We start from the raw sequence: 20,117 nt of genomic DNA, 5'->3' as shown, positions 1-20,117 counted from the left end.
TACTCAACAAGCAGTTGATTGAACAAAATGAGGTCTTTGGTTTAGCTAGCTCATTTGTTATTTCATTTACAGGTTTTTGTTTTTGTCTGTAATTGGAATAATTCTGATGATTACTTATGTAATTTAGAACATTTGTATATATGCCACCTTTAGAATCCAGTTGAACTACATAATGCAAATAAAATAGCTAATTAAAAACAACAGTCATCATAATTATCAACCTGTGTGGCATGAAAAAAAATCATCTTGGAGTTTACATATTCCAGTAAGACACAGTTGCTTCATCCTAACTATAGTTTATTGAATAGGAAATAACTAGCTGGTTACAACATAACCATAAACTATGGTGCACACATTTAGAAGCTGAATTTACATAAAACATTAAGCCAGACTCGAATAAACCATGGAGTTATCAGGGAGAACTGACAGGCTACATGGAAGTGCCCCCTAAACCCCTTTTCAAAACCCACAGAGTAAAGGTAAAGTGGCAAATGGTCGGGATAAGACTTGCAAAGCAAATAAATAAGTTCTAGCATTAGATACACATCAGTAATCAAACATTGAGATACCAGCATGAAAATTGGTATCCTTGTGTAGGGCATTATCTCCTTTTATCTCCAACTAGCATTGAAAATTTAAAACATGATTCTCCTTTACAGTTTCAACCTACATTCTGTAATACACTCAGCAGTCTATTTTGTAACAAAGAGGCCAATACAAAATTACTGTGGCTTTTCTCTAATATTTATATAGATAAAACTAGATTACATCAAACCAGAACAGGGCTTCTAGGTCTGTGGTCCATTTAAGCTCCAACAGCTGTTTACGTCTAAATCAGACACAGACTGGCTTCTCAAATTATCAAGCTATAATGTGATTTTTCCCTCCAAATTTGTGCCTTAACCTAGTACATGAAATCTGTTTGTAAACCATGACTTCTGGTTTAGCTGTTTGAACTCAGTCACCTCTACTTTTCTCATAAATCATCAGCAAGCAATATGTGAACAATATCTCCTTCTACAGTTTTTTTACTAGGGATAATTGTACTGTGTCTACTGGATTTAGCAAAGTCCAAGGTCTAATCCAGAAGATGTCATGAACCATCTAGAAAATATTAGCTGCCAAATATGAATTTAAAGAGCTAAATAGGGTTAGCATCATTAAAGTGAAAAAAATACAAATACAAATTCAAGGGAACAGTCCAAAGTACAATCAAGAGTTAAAAAGACAAGATGTCAAGATCAGAGTTTGCTCAAAAATAAACTGTTGTTCTCAGCAATTAGCATTCAATCTTTCTATAATAAGTGATTCTATTTTCAAAAAAATTGATTTTTTGGTTTGCCTTGTTATAAAAATAGACACCAAAATGTGCACATGCAGATGCCAGTGTTATGGAGAAGTCAAGTTGAGTTGATGTTTCTTCTTCCAAATTGGCAGACTTCAAATCTAAAATGGATGATGATTTGCATGAACTTCTTTCTGTTCTTTCCTGAAAAGGAGGAGTTTGACTAATACCAGCAAGATATAAAATAAAGATATAAGATAAAGAAAAAAACATGATTGCTTATGTAGCAGGCTTAAAAGAGCACCATTGTAATATTATATTTATTTATTTTTATCCTGCCTTTATTATTTTTTTAAAAGAAACTCAAAGCATCAAACACACTTAATATACACCCCTCCTCCCATTTCTAATTAAAATGACAAACAATTTTAGATTATATCATAGGAAGTATAACTTTCAAATCATGGAAATAAATACTTGCATTATATATTTATCATTGGTCAGAACCCAACATAAGCATAAAATCCAATTCTGGGCACAATTTTTAAAGAAAAAATCAAAGAAATTGCACATATGCAGAGATGGGTAGTGAGAATAATGAGAGAACTAGAAAATAAGCCTTACTGGGACAGACTGAGGAAACAGGCATATTTGGTCTTGAGGAAAAATGAGGGCTGGGGAGTTGGAAAACAGCTAGATAACTTTGGGCCAGTCTCTTTTAGCACACCCCACCCCACAGCATTGTTGTGCTGTGAGAAAGTAGGATGCGAGAGTATTGTATCAAATGTTGGTGGGACACAAGTCAAATGAATGAATGAATGATTTCAAGGCTGCCGAATATAGAATAATGTTCTTAAGTTATAGAAGGAAGATTCAAAATGGTAAGAGAAGTTCAACAACAAGGATAAGAGAAGTAATGAGTTTCCCTTCCCTAGGAACAATTCAGTGAGAGAGAGAGAGAGAGAGAGAGAGAGAGGGAGAGACTGAGAGAGAGAGAGAGCCATTTGTTGGGGTGCTTTCATCTGGAGTCTTACACTGACCAGAAAGTTTAATGGCCTAAATCAATGCTTCCCCACCTTTTTCCTTCATTACCCAAATGAAAGAAAGTCTTATTGAACTTTGAGGACCAGTCTTAAGTCCCTTCTTTCAGTAATATCATCACTTGAATGGTCATTTAACAAATGGTCAAACTCAAAGACCACCTGTATTATAAAAACAATATCATTGAATGATATTTACTGTCATTTCAACAAATTTCCATTGGTAATTTCACCAATGTTTTATTTAATAGGAATATTTGGGAAGTTCTTGAATACACCTGCATGTAATGGATATTTTAATTCAACTTTAAGTCAATTTAAATGTCCCAGTTGTAATGGGTAATTGGTTTGGATATCATTATCCAAAGAAAAAACACTTTTATCCAACTTTGAGTAATTTACCCAGGTTTGGGACCCACTCACCTACATGATCTCTTCCAGCTTTGATTCTATGATTCTCTCATTCAGCATTTCTTCCATGTAGATTTTATCATATTCTCTGGACTGAGCTGCTAGAGCAGGTATATTTGCTAGTAAACGCTATTTCGGTCTTTTAATGTTGGCTTTCTGCTGCTTGGTTTCATGGTCAGTACCCACCACAACACTTTCTTGGCAGTTGCCATTCCAAATGTGAAACGCAGTCTGGAGCATCACACCTCCACCCCACTTTTATATGTATATGCACAATTCACACATCACAAGTTTGTGAATATAGCTATTCTCATGCAGCTAGTGAAAGCTTATTCTCATCTATGGGCTGACTCAAGCTGGGCTAGTCCGTGTCAACAGATTGCATTTTTAAAATGTTTTAATATTTTCTTCCCCTTTCATTTTTTCAAACCACATGGTGTTCCCTTAAAAAAAAAAAAAGTCACCCAAATCAAACTCTCCACTCTCCCCCTCCCTATAGTCTTGGCCATCATGGTGCCAGCAATTTATTAAAGATGAATGTACTGATTGTTGCTAAGCAACAGGTCTCGGCACAGGACAATCAGAGAATGCAGTGTGCTGGCAACCTGATGGGAAATGTGCTTGGAAAAGTTGCCCAGAATTGAGTATCACCCTCAAAGCTGGGCACAAAGGTCTTTCTGAGCCTTTCCGCATAATTATATAAGGCATGCCCCAAATACTGTTTTTTTTTTTTTAAAAAAAAAAAAAACACCTCGCTGCATCAGCTCCATAAGATAGAATTAGAAAATGGCAGTGAAGCATCACACCTGTATGTAGCGGATCTGGGAAATAATAACTTATGATGCTTTGTTTAAAAAAAATGGTATACAAACTGCAGGGCATCTATTTTCTGTGCTAGTTGTTGATGTATGTATTTACAAATCATTTAGGTCAGAGCTAAGGCTGAGGCTCACTTATTATTTGGGGAGAGAGAATACAGCCACAATGGGTAAGTAATGGAGTCAGGCTGTATCACATATTTGGGCAAAGATTGGATTTTCGTTTTTCTGATGGTTTTTCTTGTTAACATTGTAATCAGAACTTTGTAGAGCTTATTCTACAGTCCCAAATGGTGGGAAGTTGAGACGGGGCGGCGGCGGGGGAGAGATTTGAGGTCACATAAACAGCTTTGCCATGATCCATCAGGGAGCACATTTGAAGAGACTGAAAAAGAAGAAATATAGCTGTAGTTCTACTGGATTCGAGATGCATAAATCAAGACAACCACTAGATGGCAGCAAAGAAGTTTTGGATTTCCCCAAGTGGAGGAAGCATATTTGAGAATAATTCAGATTGTTACCTAAGAAACTATTTCTTTATTCATTTGCTAGCAATATGTATATTTTCTTCAACAAAGTGCAAGGTAGCTTATAAATATGTAATATCCAATAATTAATCTAAATAGAAAGTTGCATTAATAACATTAAAAAGTAAACTCCCAAAATCTTTGTAATGCTCTTTCAACATTGTTTGCACTGCAAAACAACACTTCATTTAATATTCTAGCCAACACTGAACCCTGGAGATCCATGTTTGCCATGAGATATCAGAGGGCCTTCACTTGCTACTTTGCTGTTTATTAAATAGGGAGGGATCTATTGGCTTCTCTTAAAGGGTAACAAGATCTCTGGGAAAAAGAAAAGAAAAAAAATGCACAGTAGAGATTCTGAATTGTACACATAAGGAAGGAGAGAGGCACGTATCAAGTAAGCTGGAATCAGACTGTACATATGGAAATGTGGAATCCCCAGTTATTATATTTAGAAATCTTTCTTCATCTTTCTTAATACAAGAGGGCATTATAGTATTGGAAAATAAGATCTAAATGAATTGGACTCTGCAATAGCAAATATTTGGGAGAAAGATATATCTGTTCACCTAATAACTTAGCTATGAAATACACACATGCACGCACACATCATGTTAAATCTCCCATGAGCAATGCAGCTGTTAGGGTTTTAGCTGGCTCTAAAACATCCACAGTTTAAACATCTATTCACTATATATATGCAATTCATTCAGAGTCACACACTGTCTTGGGTAACTGTCAAAAGGCCATTGAAATATGATCCTGCAGCAGAATGAATTTGAATGGACTAAGGACTAAGGCTAGGGAATACAACTTGGAGGACCTGAGTTCAAATCTCACTTGATTATGAACAAGAAGCAAACAACCCCGCCTCCCTTCTGTATATTTGGATCCACCTTGCAAATTGTAAGCTGAGCTGAGCAGGGATCTGTTCTCCTATTGCACTGATGAAACAAAAGAGTAGCAATCTAAACAGAAATTTTCAGCTGTCTCATGGAGCTTCATGAAATGCAGACCTAGGTCTTGCCAGACATTTCTTCCATAAGCAATACATGTTATTCAGTCCCAATTCCTGTAAAATAACCTAGGAGTAGGGTGTGTATGTGTGAGTTATTGTATTTTCATATATCTGAATACATATCTGTTTGTGAAATTCTCCCTTCCCTCTCCTTTTGCAACAAGGGAAAAGCAATGCCTCATGAGGTGTGCAAATGAGGTATGGGGGTTCTAAGTGTACTAAAAGGGGAAATGGAGTTGTTTTAAAGTAAGTGCAGGAAACTTCTGGTTCAATTTGGAATGGATCTTATTTGGAGTCAGAAGAAACCATTGTCAATGTTTTAGGAAGCAAGAGGGAGAAGAAAGCTGAAGGCACACATGCCTCAGGAGGTAAATACTGTTAGTCCTTGTTTAGCCATTGCCTCATTTAGCAGTGGTATTGATGAAAAAGAACTCTGTGATCAAACTTTACAGATATATAAAGCCAAAGGAAAGCTGAAGTGAGATTATAAGCACAGTCGCAGATTCATTTAGCAACAATTTAAATCAAACGAGCAACTTGCCGGTCCCACTAGTGCTTGCTAAACGAGAACTGCCTATAAAACTGGTGAAGATGGAAGAAGGTGAGGTGGTCAGTTAGTGAGTGAGTGAGCAAATAGAAAGAAGTTGCATCCACTTCAAGTTGCATCCGCTTCGTTTCCTATTACTTTCCACCTCCGATTATGAACCATGCTTATTTTAAAACATCTTAGGAGAAACTAAAGCAGCTACTCTTATCAGAGAATAAGAAGAGAGTGCCAAGAAGCACGTGATTAGGGTTGAGTATGGGCCTGCATGCTCTAGGATTATTAGGCTGCTTGACATTTATTTTATTTTTATTTTATTTATTTATTTTGTCAAGCGATTATAAGATAACAGGTATAACTATAAACATAGTTATGAATACATGAAATGAATACATATAAGAAAAATAAAAGAAACAATAGGACAGGGATGGTAGGCACATTGGTGCGCTTATGCACACCCCTCTTAGGAAAGGGGCGAGGTCACTAGTAGACAGTCTAAGGTTAAAGTTTTTGGGGTTTGGGGAAGAAACCACAGAGTCAGGTAGAGTATTCCAGACACTGACCACTCGTATTTCCTGCAATCAAGTTTGGTGCGGTTAACCTTGAGTTTGTATCTATTGTTTGCTCTAGTGTTGTTATGGCTGAAGCTGAAGTATTCGTTGATAGGTACATTGCAATCATACATTGCAATGTATGATTTTATATACTATACTTAGATTGGACCGAAAGTGGTGTAGTTCTAGGTTTTCTAGGTCTAGAATTTCAGGTCTGGTGGCATAAGGTATTCTACAATGAATATGACATAATCAGAATTTTGTCCTCTGGGCCACTTCTTCAGAACAGGGAGGTTTACTTATTGAGGAAAAGGTGAGGGGAAAGACCCATGAAAGGTCAAAACATTTTCCTCTTAAATTGAATCCCATCAAATGGGCGCACATACATAGAGGTATTCTGCTGCTTGGTATAAAAACGAGCAGGGACTGTAGACAGAGACAGGATTTATCTTGGGACTGTAGCATTTTGCTTTAGGGGCAGCATGATTTTAATACAACCATTGGCAAACTTAGTACTTTGAAATATACTGAGGAAATCGGGTGAGTTGGATAAGGTTCTTCACCTATCCATTGTGCATCAAAGTGTACACCCAGGTTATATTTGATACTTTATCCAGAGGTGTTTTCATGAACTGTACTTTTGGCTTGGATCCATTTGTGAGTCATGTATTTATTGCATTTTTCTACATCCAGCCGTCCTCTCAAACTGAAGTCCAGGATGGCATGTGTTGGCTTCTAAACTGACCCCACCATCCAAGCCTTGAGCAATTTCAGATCATAAGTCAATAGCCCTGCCCTGAAGTAAGGGCATTCAGGAATATTTCCAACATTAGAAATTCTGGGAGTTGCAGTCCAAATACATCTGTAGGGCAGAAATGGGGGAAATTGCCTGTAGCCACTTGTAACCATCAGGGACTTTTATCCATAACTATCTCCCATCAAAGCTTGGGATTATCACAACCATATTCAAATGAGTTGGATAAGTGAAGTGCATTTAGATAAGATAGTCCTGACAGTTGCCTATTCGGAACCCTTATTATCAAATGAATTGTCAAATGGTTTATGAAGTATTATGACAGAAGAAGAACAAGTATTTCCTTTTGCTTTCCATATTCCTCAATATATTTCATGGGGAAAAAAACCTGGCCCCAAAGTCCACTGGTCGAACTAAAGGCAGGCAGAATTAAGATATAGAATGTTAACGTATGTCAGGAATAAATGAGTGCCACAAAGGAGTATAATCTGTTTTTCTAATATGACCACAAGCAGAGTGTTAGTGGAATTAGGCCGACAGCTGCTACGTTATTTTTTCCTCTTTCAACCCCCCTTCTTTGCCACCCCTCCTCCCAATCACTCCACGCGCCAGTAGGAAAAAAAAAACAGCACCCACCACCATCCTATTTCTCTGCTTCCATTCTGCGGTTTTTCCGCAGGCACTGCTGCCGAGTTGGCAGTCCTTCGGCGTCACACCTTACTGCTTTTCAAGATTGCTCCATAGAGAGCTGGGGAAAATGGCAATTTTGTGTTGACGCCGCTTGGCAGCGGGGGAAGAGTGAAGAAAAAGTTGGAACCCGTGCCAAGGCTTCCCTAGGGAGAGATTGGAAAGATAGAGAGAGACAGGCATAGTGAAAGTTCAAACACACACACATCACATACATGAAATACAGTTGACTACTTATGCATGTTCCAGCTTCACAGACCACGTTGAAATCAACAAACTTCATTCTAAACATATAAACATGCAAATGCATGATGTGATGGGAAGATGGGAAGAGAAAAGGTGCTGAAAGTGTGTTCTTTTCTGTGTGTTTGTGTATGTTGCTTAATTTTTTTTTTTTTTGGATAGCAGTAGAATGCAGTATGCAAATGAGATTGTTATTACCGCAATGTTCATCAAGCTGAGCTGAGAAGACATTAATAGCCTGATGAATATGCATGTGAATTTGTTAATTAAGTTAATTATTCTGCTGAAAATGCATTCGTCTTCCAAGGACATTCTCCCAATGATTTCTACATGCTCCACTCATTAGTCATGCTATATTTTATCAGTGAGATGAGTTTGCTTAAGTTGTAAAAAAAAAAGAGAGAGGAAAAGGAAATATAAAATAAACGAATGAATTAAAAAGGGAGGCGATAAAGGGTAGAAGAGTCAAAAATAAATAGCTAAAGAATTTAAAGTGACAAACATCAAACAAAAGTTTGAAGGACTCTGTAGTTTGGAAACAACAATGTATTTTTGCTAGAGGAGGGAGCTATGAGGGCAATCCAAGTGCAGTCAATTTGCCTTTCCGTCTGTCCATCTCTCTTTTTTAACTTCTGTCTTTTGTTTGATGAAAAAAAAAACTTTTTTTTTATTCTGGTGCCAAATTTCCAACACATTAATTAATTGTTGTAGCCAATTAACTGTAGTTGTGCAAATGAGTTTAGCACTAATTACCATGCAGTGCTTGTAATCACATAAAAACTTGCTGAGAGAGAGAAGGAGGGGGAGAGAAGAGAGAAAGAAAGGGGGAAAAAGGAGGAAAGAAGAATAACTGATAAAGATTGAGCATTGTTAGCTTAAAACAATGGTGCATGTGGATACTCTAAATTAGAGTCCCCAGAATTACAGACCCACAGAACAAAAATTATTTTAAAAAATTGGAAGAGGTTCTAGTCAATAATCTAAGTACCGTATGGAGCCCTGAAGATATCTAGGGAGTAGCTTGATAGGTCACAGGGTGGAGTCTAGCCATTGCATCATTCTATTTTTAATGAAAGCAAGTATTCAGAAGAAGAAAAAGGTCTGCCCATATATATGATTTTACTTTAAAACAATCAATTATTCAATGACTGCATATGATTTTTAATATGACAAAAATTCAATTATATTATACTATCTTGATTGCAGCAAAATATTGTTACTCTCCTTTTTTAAATTGAGAATTGCTTGCTGTTTGTTTCATTCTAGCTATTGCTAATCAGCCCAAATAAGAAAGATTCCCAGAAAGAAATTGAACCTAAGATTCTGTGGTGTAATAAAACAGCTTTACCCAGCCTGCAGTTGGGAAAACATCTAGAGATGTTTCATGGTCCCCACAACTGAAAACCATGAGAGTTTTATTCCAATACATCTAGAAGACATGAGCTTGGAGAAGATTAGTAGGAGTAAGATTGGAAACCTACCAAGGGAAGCACAAAATCCTGATAGTTTCAGATGAATACCATGTACATCATGTATTCATGTGACAATAAATTTTAAAAAATAACAATAAAGTTATCTTGTATATCAGAATAAGCCTATTGGGATGGACATCTAAGGCCACATCCAGCTGAGAGGGTCCAAAGATTTCCTGTTGGAATGGATTGATAAAAAAGAACACATGGGATTGAGAGAAGGCTCTTCTTGCTAAGATACATATGCAATGTTCAGTAGATAGCTATTCTTAATCATGATGTTCAGAAGCTGATCATCATAAAAAGTTCAGTGCATGCAGGATAATACTAGTATGTTTCCACTGCTCTCTTTTCAAAGAGAGCAGGCATTTCAGCTTTATTTGTACATCCAAAACTGGCCATCCATTTATTAGATAATAAATCCAGAGAAGGATTTATATTAAATTAGAACTCATGCTGTGCTATAAATTATAAAAATGCCATGAATATGAAGCTGTGGGGGGTTATCAGTAATATTACAGGGAGGAGGCACATTTTTACAGTCAATTATTGAAACAATCAAATATGTTTTTGACATGAACAAAATTCCATATATATACCTACCTGTTAGCATATTAATGAACCAATTTGCATTGAATTACGTTCTTCTACCAATCCCTACATTGATAGAAATAGGGTGGCTAAAGAAAGAATAAAAACCCCAGTATTTCTATTAAAAAGAATTTCATACTGGTTGTTGCATGCTATATAATAGACTATTTGTATTTGGGCATGTGCATATCTCAATTTACAGTATAGCTGAAAACACTAGATAGGTCATAAAAGATTGATTAATGCATTAAAATAAAATGAATTAATTATTTAAATTAACAACAATAATAAGCATTTTAAAAGTCCAAAAACACCAATCATACAAAAAGTTTAAAAATAAACTAGTGGGGTTAAGAAGAGAATGCATATTTACAAAAGTAGATGTTTAAGCATATGATATTCTTATTTATAGTCATATATAGAAAAATACTTGCTTATAAAAGTCATTCATTCATTCAGTCAGTCAGTCAGTCTATGTCTATATCTATCTATCTATCTATCTATCTATCTATCTATCTATCTATCTATCTATCTATCTATCTATCACTATTCATCTATAGAGAGAGGCTGTATTCAAAAACTATTCAGAAACAATGCTTCAGAAATGCATGAACACAGCACCTCTCTGCTATTCATTAAAGCAGCCCTTCTTTTTCAGGGTACCATGTCAGCCTTTTTTAAAAAAGGATACAGCTGGATTTCTCCCCTTCATTTTCAACAGACGCCTAAAAAAACACTTACTTTAATGAAAAGCTGAGAAATGCATTTCTGAATCATTTCTGGAGCATTTGCATGCAGGGAAGTCTTGACTGCTTGTGCTACACCATATGGCTGAGTAAACAGTATGTGCCTGCACGCCACTTGTGCAAATTGCAAGGAATGAAGAGTTACCACACCTAAATTATAGCTGAAAAGCAACGTTTTCCAACCTGTGCCTTCTGGGAATGTAGTTGCCAACCAGCCACCAGTTTTTGGCAAGTATTGTCTGTGTGGATCTTATTTTTAAATGATGGAGTGCCATGCATTTACAACTGCTGTACAACTCTAGGTAACTGGTTACATCTGAGACACTACCACTCAGATGAAGTCATTTTTAGATTCCTATAATATTGCTGACCAGGAGAAGAAATCTCCTTTGCCCTGCAACTATTTGGAATTAGAACTGCTCTTCTTTTATAAAAACCACTGCGATGTGCTACTCTGTGAATGAAGGAAGCTCAGGACAGAATACACAGTAATGGCTACTAGTATATTTGCACCAAGTTCTCTACCTCAATGTATGATTCAAGATTCTGACAGACATGAAGTTTTAATGCAACAATAAGGGGTAATGTACAGATTAGTGGAAGTTATGATAGGAACTTCCTGCCCTCATTTATTAGTTACTACATAAAGATGGAGTCTCTGAATGCTTTTGATCTCTTCTTCCTGGATTTTTACATCCTGGATTCGGCTGTCATTTATGACATAAGCTAATAATGAACTCCTGTCCTCTCTGTCGGTTGTTTATGCCTAAAATCTTCCCATTATTTTCCCAGCTTCCCAACAGCCTTTTACAACTCAGAAGGATTTGAAAAATATAAATACAGATTTTAGGATTGAATAATCTTTGGATTAGATTTTAAAAAAAGGAACAAGGGCTCAAACATACCATCTGTCTAAAACTCTTTAAAACAGACATATTTTCTTTGCCCTTGGCAGTTGCCTGTAATATTCATGCTCTGAAATGCTTTCTTAGAATTGATTCCAGAGCATTGAGCAGCCCTAATATACAGACATAAGAGATACTGATGTACCACATAGACAATATTATTTTCCAAGCAACGTTAGTTTAAGCGTTCAAATATTCTCTATGTCTTTCAGGCACTGTAGCAACTTACAGATTTTTATCTACATATCTAGGGCAGAGACATCCCCATGCAAATATAGTACAGAATACAATCAAGTTACAATATATACTAGGTGAAATGAAAATAATTCTATGGATTGTTCATTTATTTAGGAAAGTTGCCCATGCTGAAAAATTCCATAGCTGTACAAGACGGCATTCTTCTTCATTCCTATGCAGCTTTTACTGCCATGATGTAAGGAACAGGATGCCACGAAAACTAATGGCACATTTAGATGAGGTTCCTCATCTAATTGTGTTGACTTTCTCTCAACTCTCTTCACATTTCTTTTCCAGTTAAAGAGCGATCTTCTCTGTTCACTTTATTCTAGCTCAAGTCTCACACAGATCACCTAGATCACCTAGGAAATACTGAAAGAATGCATTTGAAGTCCGATATCCAAGTGTTTTCTAGAGCTGCAAATTTCTAGAAGGGTTTTCATGGCACTCCAATGCTTTCCTGAACTTTTCCAGATATTGACATTAAACTGCTGTCCACCAGTCCTTAAGCTGATAGAAAAGTATGGCAGCATAAACTCTGCTGATTCCATTGCTAATCCCTATTCTGCCATGGTAATGAGGCTGACAAATTGTGCTGCCCTTAACTTATTTAATGCATGACAAGTGATTAGTGGATTGCCTTGATTTTCATTATTTTCTAACCAATTGTCACTTTCTACTGAGAAAAATAAGAACCAATCAAGCTTTAGAGCAGGGGTGTCAAACTCAATTTCATTGAGGGCCACATCAGGGTTGACTGGGGTGTGTGATCAGGGTAGGCGTGGCCAACTCGCCGTCGCTCATCAAGGCTCCGTTTTTGGCCGCGATGGCCTCCTGCAGCCCTCTGTCAGTGAAAAAGGAGATCGGGGAGGCCGCACGTGGCCCACCTGAACTCCATTTTCACTGGCAAAAGACTGCAGGGGGCTGTTGCGGGTGAAGATAGAGCCCGGGAGGGCTGCACATGGCCCTCCCTGAGCTCCGTTTTTGTTGGCAGAGGGCGTAGGAGGCAGTCATAGCCAAAAATGAAGCCCTGGAGGGCTGCACATGGGCCTCCTGAGCTCCATTTTTGCTGGCAAAGGGACCATACGCCAGTCCTTTGCTGTTTCCAGGGCGGGCCTGCAGGCAGATCTAAGCACTCTGCAGGCTGAATTTGGCCCCCGGGCCTTGAGTTTGACACTCCTCTTTAGAGAGATTCTTAGACAGTGGGTTCAGCTAACATTCAAGTTGCCTAACTAATGGTGAGCAGTAATGTCCAGTTTGGTCTAGTAGACACCAGGCTAGAAACCAGGAGACTGTGCGTTGTAGTCCCACTTTAGACACAAAAGCCAGCTAGTGACTTTGGGCCAGACACTCTCTCTTAGCCCAACTCATCTCCCATTGTGGAGAAATTAGGTGGAGTAAAGAGTATTAGGTATGTTTGCCACTTTGAGTTATTTATAAAAATAATAAAGGCAGCATATAAATGAAATAAAGATGCTAGAAGGGAGATCATGTAATATGAGGGTTCTCTCTCCCTCTCTCTCTCTCTTTCTCTCTCTCTCCCTCCACCTTCCAATCATGCTGCATGATGGAAACATTTGCCTTTCCTTCTAGTTTAGATCAACACCGAACTCTTGAAGCACTGTACTCTTTCAAAAGAATGCTAAACCAGTGTTTAAAAAGTAGCTCTAATGTGCTTTCAAAAGAATGCTAAGCCCATATTCATAATAAGCTCATGTAAGACCTGACAAGCTCAATGAAAAAGTACTGCCCAGAGTTATGCCTTTGGAGAAGCGATATACCCCATCATTTCTGCCTAACCAAAATGGCTATGGAGAACCAGAGAGGATGTTTGTGTCAGCACTATAAAGATACAAAAGTACTTAGGATAACTGGATAGCATCTTAAATCACCTCAGCAACCAAATGACCACAAGAAAAACACTAATAGAGCAACAAAGGAAAATCTTCATTTGCCTCAAGAATGGGCTGAGGATGAGACAAATGCAGGGTCATGAGACTACAGCAGAAAGATGTGTCACTGAGGCATGTTCATGTTATGGTAAGGGGCAAATAAGAAATAGTGTCTTGTAAAATCAAGACAGCATTTAAGGGCAAACATCCAGGGCTTTAGTTGGCAGACGAAACAGGAAGGCTGCCAGACACTACAGAATTGGATTTTCACATTCTGAAAAAAAAGAAAAAATGAAACACAATGGCATTTAAAGGACAATTAAGTCTTGGACCGAAATATACACATGTTCGACCTATATAAGCTTACGCAATCATCATCAACGACATCAACAAATCACATATCTCATATTTTTCTCTCAAGATACCTAACATCCTGATAAGTGGAATAGGGGACAATATAGCCCAAAATGTTGTTTAAAGCAGCAACCATGGCTTTAGATTACAATGTATTTTAAAGGAAAGAGATTATTGGATGATAATTTGTGGTACAATTTTCTCTCCTTCCTGAATACATTGCTTCTCAACCTGCAACTTAATTTTGTAGAATTGTGTTCTGTCAGGTAAATGCCTGGAGTTTAAATGACTATTCTTCGTAGTCCAGAATTCGCTGAGAAAGCTCTGCTTACACAATAAACAAATAAAGAACCAAATCACCACTTTGTCCAGTCTATTCCTTCTGAAAGGCACTGCTTTTTCATGGCCTTGGGCAAAAGTCATTCTTGCCATCCAGTTCTTTCAGATGTCATAACTTTAAATGCTGAGATGGGACCTGGAAGTTTCTACATGCAAAGTATGTGCTCTTCACCAAACAGTAGCTTCCCCCTTGCTGAACTGCAGAGATGGTGGAGAAATGGCTTCAGCTTTCTTGAAGGGGAGAGGGAAGGTATTTTCTGTATGCTCAGAAATATCAACGCCAGCATATTACCTCAGACCTTTGGCATTAAAAACAGATGCCGAGGTTAAAGTGCTAGATAGCCTTGGTACAAATTACATCCTGGTTGGTTGCTTCTTTGCCAAAGACGGAAGGAGTTAACACATGGTGTGGGCATACCATAAATTTCCCTTTGCAGAGTGCAGAGGAAACTGAGTTAGGAGAATTGGGGGTGGGGGGAATAGCTGGGAAGATGCCAGTAGCTTGTCTCTAGGTAACAATAAAGACTACAACCAAGGAGCATCTGCTTCCTTTACTCCTGCTGCATCACAATGTTGGAATAATGTTAATAAATTGGCAGGCACAAACACACCCTTACACACAGACATGGATTGTGAGGCCAAGCTAAGCTGACCCCATACTTAGACAAGAAAGGAGAGATAAGTCATAAAGAAGGATCCTTAAACTATTCTGTAGTCTCTATCGTATATGTCATATAGGGTTGTAACAATGCTTGGCACCGTTATGTTCACTGTTCCCAATATCTGAACCTTAGTGTTCTAAGCAGCACATGCCCAAAATGCTACTGAATCAAGCAGCATTGCTTGTGGACAAGATGGGAAATTTAAACAGTGGCACTTGCTAGTTAATGGTCAGTGCTACTAGGATTCCTGCCAATACAAGTAGGTAAGTCCACCAGGCTCATAAAAACAGGCAGAAACCTGACAGAAATAATATGTCCCAAGAGCAAAAGAGAGGCTGATGAATGCTAACTAATAGAAATGATAGACTTGCACAGATCTTACTGCAGCAAGTGTAGCATTCGGAAGATTGTGGGCTGAGCAGTGACTATTAGTGGTCTATCTTGAATGCTAAAGAGAAGCAACTTCTGATCTTTTTTGCAGGAGTTACGAACATAACATTTATAAAAATGAGATATCTTTCTTATTGTTAAATTGTATTTTATTCTTCACTTTTTCTTTTATCCTTTTATGACCTTGGTTCTGCAGCTTTTAATATTTTTATAAAAATATTTTAATAAAAATATTTTTAAAAAGTATATGTTGAAGAGAATTTATTGCTTTCTCACTGTCAGTATAAGATGTAAGTTGACTTGAGTTGCCATGTACAAATAGGTGGCAATATAAATCTCCTAAATAAATAAATATGTAAGAATCAGCTATCAATCCTTGTAAAAATCACATTGACATGTACATATACATGTATGTTTATACAAAGTACACTCTAATGTTTTGTCCCTAGGTTAATAAAGATTTAGGAGACTATTAGATAAGCAACCCATTGCAAACATCTCTATTATTACCAAAAAGGCTTGTCTCCTTGCCTGAGCACAGGAAAACTGTTAGAAAGAAATCAAATGAATATCTGCCTTAATATATCAGAGGATAAATTGGAAATAGTTCAGTTGTTGAAAAATAACAATTTTGATTTGAGCCAAGAACCTGGCTTACATACATAAAAAGGCCAAATCAATAATTTTTAGTTTAGGCACTACTTTTACTAGGATCAATCAAAATGGCACAAAAAGACTAAGTTTAAATCTAAATAAATCTAAATCCAAGTTAACAAAATATAGTGGAAGGTATTGTATAAAATGTTTTATCTAAGTAGAAAAACCATACTGTGCTTTAACCATATCATGATATCAGACAGCATGCTAAGAGAAAAGTTGGGTTCTCCCAATAATATGACTAATTTTTAAAATCCTATTATAGTACATTGTGGAAATCAAGCACAAATGTCCTGAGCATTTGCAATGAGAAGGATAACACTTTGTCTCCAAATGAAGACCACCAACACAAGAATTTTTCACCTGAACTTTAAGTTGAAGCAGAAACATTTAACTTGTGTTAGTGAACATTTTTAAATCAAATTTCACTTGCAATCTCTGTTAAAAGAGAGATAGAGACAGAGACAGAGATAGAGAGACAGAGAGACAGAGAGAGGAAAAATTGAAGATGTATTATTTTAAAATGAATAAAATGAGTAAAATCTTATTTAAAAGAGCTCTGAAGGATGCCCTCTAGTTTAAGAATGTTAGATTGCAATCCTATATCCTATTCTGGGATAGTAAGTTCCATTTAATTCAGTCAAACTTACTTCAGAGTAAAGCTGAACAGTCAGTTAATCAACTGCTTCATCAATCAATTTAATTTTCATAGGAAAGAAATTGCTTATGAGGAATAGGGATTATATCCCTTCAGAGGATGCATTAGACTCATTTTTAGAAGAACCTTTTTTTTCCTGGATCAGGAGAGAGAGTAGAAATATTGATGGAAATTTAAAGGACTTTAGTATATTAGCAGGTTTTCACCATTTATAACCAGAAGACAAAGATGTTAACCAAACATGAAACCAGAAGATAAAATAGAACTGATATAGAAAAACTGCTGAGAAAAAAAAAGATACCCAAATATTGATATGACAAATATAAATTATATGTTATTTCAATATAATTATGTTAAGAAATGGACTGAAATTAAGAAAGACATGTTAAAATGCAAGAATTTTAAACTGTCACTTGGATAATTTCTGTGATAAAAATGAATGTTTGCCAAGAATGTTTTTGTTTCAAACAATACCTCTTTTAACAACAGATATAACATCCAAACAATGGCAAAAAGATGTCCCTAAATTTACATGGCAAAGAAAAAAAAGTTATATATAAAATGTTAAAACATGCATGGGAAAAAGGAGGATTGGGTTTATCAGATTTAAAATTCTATTTTGCTGCTTGTTGTTTGGTCTGGATGAAAGAATTGAGACTTTTTACAGTTAAATCACCTGAAATTATATACAGAATACAGTTAAATCACCTGATACTATGGATATTTATGGTTAATGTGGATTTCAAAAATCATTTTATTACACATACTATGTTGAAAATATAGAGAAGATATAAACCCAGGTTATGCCCAAAAAATATCTTTATGGATCTCAGCTTAGGAACTATATTATAGAAGAGAAATGACAGATAAAGATAAATGTTTGATGTACCAGGACCTATTGGAAAATTATCAAAGGGAATTTAAAATCAAATGAAGAGAATAATTAATAGCAGAAGGATATAATTATCAATGGTTTTCCATTTACAATTATCAGAAAGATTTAAAATGAATAAAGTAACTTATAGCAATAGCACTTAGACTGATATACCGCTTTATAGAGCTTTACAGCCCTCTCTAAGCAGTTTACAGAGTCAGCATATTACCCCCAACAATTTGGGTCCCCATTTTACCCACCTCGGAAGGATGGAAGGCTGAGCCTGGTGGGATTCGATCTGCCAAATTGCAGGCAGCTGGCTGCAGCAGAAGTACCTCGCAGTACTGCACTCTAACCACTGCACCACAGAGGCTATGGAGTGTATAAAAATCTGAAACACAATTGTGTACTGATGGTGAAAATGTAATTGCTAAAATGTACAACGTTTTGTTAAAATTTGAAATAGAGGTAGAATACCTTAAAGAATGTACGATAAAGTGGGTTTAGAAATTTGATTGTAATAGGGTTGAAATTCATCCATTAAACTCTGCTATTTTGTTATCTCAAAGAGAATTTTTATAAAATATGTATTGTAGGTACATGATGCCAGAGAAATTATATAAATTGTATAAAGCCATTTCAAGCCCATGTTGGAAATGTGAGCAACATTAAGTAAAGTTTTATCATGTTAAATAAGCTAAAAAATTGCATCCAAATACATATTTTATTATAGAGGACTTTAAAAATTAATATTCATCTAAAGGCAGAACTTTTCTTCTTAGAATTGATATATAATTAGGGGAAAAAACATAAAAGATTATTTCAGGATATGGTCACAGTAGCAAAATAATTATATGCACAGAGATGCATATGCAATTCCTATGGAAGAATTGTTGGTGAAATTGAAATATTTTAATAAAATTGATAATTTAGTTTCATTAATTAGAAAAAAAGTTATTTACATTTAATGCTGACTAGAAACCCATTAAGGACATTTTTGTAAAAATGAAGAAAGGAACTTCTGACTTATGATTTTGACGATTACACAGGTTAGAAAAAGAAGAGTAATATGTAACTTTAGAAAGAAATGTTAAGATCTATTTGTGCTTATAATTGTGACAAAGAATATTGGAAACAACTTCTTTATACTTTTTCCCTTCATTTCTATTTTTCTTAACTTTTTTCTTTTCCTATATCTTAGGCTCCCCCCCGCCCGCTTACTACCAATTAGTTTGTGTTCGGTTTTAATCCACATTTAAAAGTTTTTAAAATTACTTTTACAAAGGATCAGAAAAGGTAGGAGGATGTCACATTTTAAAAACATGTTACTATTTTATGATATTTAACAAAAACCAATTTCGCTTATTGAGAACACTTTTATCACTCAAGCAAATTTTTAGTGGATTAGTGCAACTTATTAGCCAGAGAAAACATTGTAATTTATTTTTAGTCTAAAAATGAAGTGTATTTATAATAAATATCTTCTGAAATAGTTTTAATAATAATGCTTAAGCCGCATTCTTATTGTGCTTTAGTACAGTGGTCGCCAACCGGTGGTCCATGAGAAAATTTTGGTGATCTGCTGACAAATGTCATCCCCAGAGTACCCCCCAGAGCAATTAATCCAGGCTGTGCCGCCCACATGGCCCGCAGGAACCTTCCCACCCATTCACTCCTTATCTGGCAAACTTGCCTACTAAGTTCCTATTTTTCCTATTTCCCCCCCCCCACCATCAGCTGTTCTGCTGTGCCGGGAGATTTAGATTAGCTAGAAAGCAGGAAATTGTTGGAGTTCCTGCTTTCTAGCTAATTTTAAAAAAGAGCTGAACCTTCCTTAGGACTAAAGCTTCTATTTTTCAGTGCAGACTCAGGTAGCCGTTGGCAGAAACACAGATCTCTAAGTGAATCTGTGCTTCTGTGAGCAACTCAATCTGCCTGCTCTGCCTGATTTTGGGTAAAAGTTGCTCTTTTTTAAAATAAAAAATTCAATATTTACATACATGGTGTGTTGTGAGTTAATTTTGTGAGTTTGCTTGCTAGCAAATTTTATGGGTTTGTTTCCAAGCAAATTTTATGTGACAGACTCAGGTAGCCGATGGCAGAAAGACAGATCTCTGAGTGAATCTGTGCTTCCGTGAGCAACTCAATCTGCCTGCCTGGTTTGCCTGATTTTGGGTAAAAATTGCTCTTTTTTAATAAAAAAATCAATATTTACATAAATATTTATACTATTTCCATACAAGCTATGCACAGCCAGTCACATGACCACCAAGCCACACACACAAATTAGGCCATGCCCACAGAACCAGTTAAATTTGAATCCCACCCCTGGCTCTGTGTGTTTGTGTGTGTGTGTGTATGTGAGGGAGGGAGAGAGAGGGAGGGAGGTTAGATTAGATCTCTCTCTCTCTCTCTCTCCCAGCAAGCTACTGTCAGCAAGCCACCGTCAACCAAAA

The 20,117-nt window shown here is 36.5% G+C and overlaps 1 long non-coding RNA gene across 1 annotated transcript; it reads right to left on the bottom strand.

The window, feature by feature from the left end:
- Positions 1-280: 280 nt before the first annotated feature.
- LOC148124143 (uncharacterized) lies at positions 281-7,787 on the bottom strand. The gene is made up of 3 exons (XR_015740004.1): positions 7,591-7,787; positions 2,749-3,939; positions 281-1,489 (listed from the first exon to the last, which is right to left on the bottom strand). It is a non-coding gene; the product is annotated as an uncharacterized LOC148124143 (long non-coding RNA).
- Between the last annotated feature and the right edge of the window lie 12,330 nt (positions 7,788-20,117).

Source organism: Pseudonaja textilis, chromosome Z, assembly GCF_049901715.1.
Source record: "Pseudonaja textilis isolate UNSWEBS1 chromosome Z, rPseTex1.2, whole genome shotgun sequence".
NCBI classification, from domain to species: Eukaryota; Metazoa; Chordata; class Lepidosauria; order Squamata; family Elapidae; genus Pseudonaja; species Pseudonaja textilis.
The sequence above is the reverse complement of the archived record's forward strand: the minus strand, read 5'-3'. Positions and strand labels throughout refer to the sequence as shown.